Below are 1,013 nucleotides of genomic sequence, written 5' to 3'. Positions count from 1 at the left end.
ACCTTTTTTTATCTCTTGTTATTTGCTTTTTTTCTTTATTGTTCATTCATTGGCGTTATGTTCTTTGGTTTTTATATTCTTTGGGTTTTTAAAAAATTTTTTTCCTTATTTATCTTCTTTTTTTTATTTTTTTGTATTTTGCTTTTTTTTATTTTTGGGGATGCCGTTGCCTTATGAAAAAATTTCTTTGGAAAATATTCATAAAATTTTTTAAAAAAATTTTTTTACTGAAAACGAATTTTTCAAAGTTATCTTTCTGTATAAAAATTTTTGATCTGAGAGAATATTATATAAACCAATCATTAAAAGTTTTTTATTGACAACTTTTATGTTTTTCCAACCGCTTTTATAGCCCACATCCTTTTCTAATACTATTTTTTATCTCTTCCCTGCTATAAAATTTGGTCAAACACTTGCTCTGACGCTCAAAGGGTTCCCGCGTTTTTTCCCCCCGAATCAATTTGGTTTTTGTGGTCCCGCGATTTCAAAACTACATTCAATTAGATTTGTTTATTTAAATGATTTAAAAAAAACCAAAGATTGAACCAAAAAATGTAGGGGTTTTGGCCCCCAAAATGGAATGGGCCCTTCCTGTAATTTACAATGGTTCAAAAACCTTTACAGCAGAATCCAAATTCTGTAAAATTTTTTTGGATCGATTTATATATTCTTTCTCTCTTCCATAATTCTATTTCAGCCCTCGCGAAAATAATTTTACCCCCTTATAAGAACATTTTCTTCAGCCCACATACACGATTATTTCAGTCCAATAATTTTTCTTTCAGGCCTCGTTAAAAAAAAAAACTTCATCCTTCATTCAACCCCAATAAGATTTTTATTCCTCCCCCATCAAAAGTCTTTTAAAAACCACACGAATTCTTGACCCTCGTAAAAAAAAAAACAATCAGTCCACACAGGAAAAATATTTCAGACTCGTGAAAAAAATCCCTGTTAATGGGCATAGCTTTACGGTGTACACGGCATCTGGCAACACGACCCATGCGAACATTTGT

This window comes from Penaeus monodon, chromosome 15 (genome assembly GCF_015228065.2).
Source record: "Penaeus monodon isolate SGIC_2016 chromosome 15, NSTDA_Pmon_1, whole genome shotgun sequence".
NCBI classification, from domain to species: domain Eukaryota; kingdom Metazoa; phylum Arthropoda; class Malacostraca; order Decapoda; family Penaeidae; genus Penaeus; species Penaeus monodon.
This window is presented reverse-complemented; position numbering follows the sequence as displayed.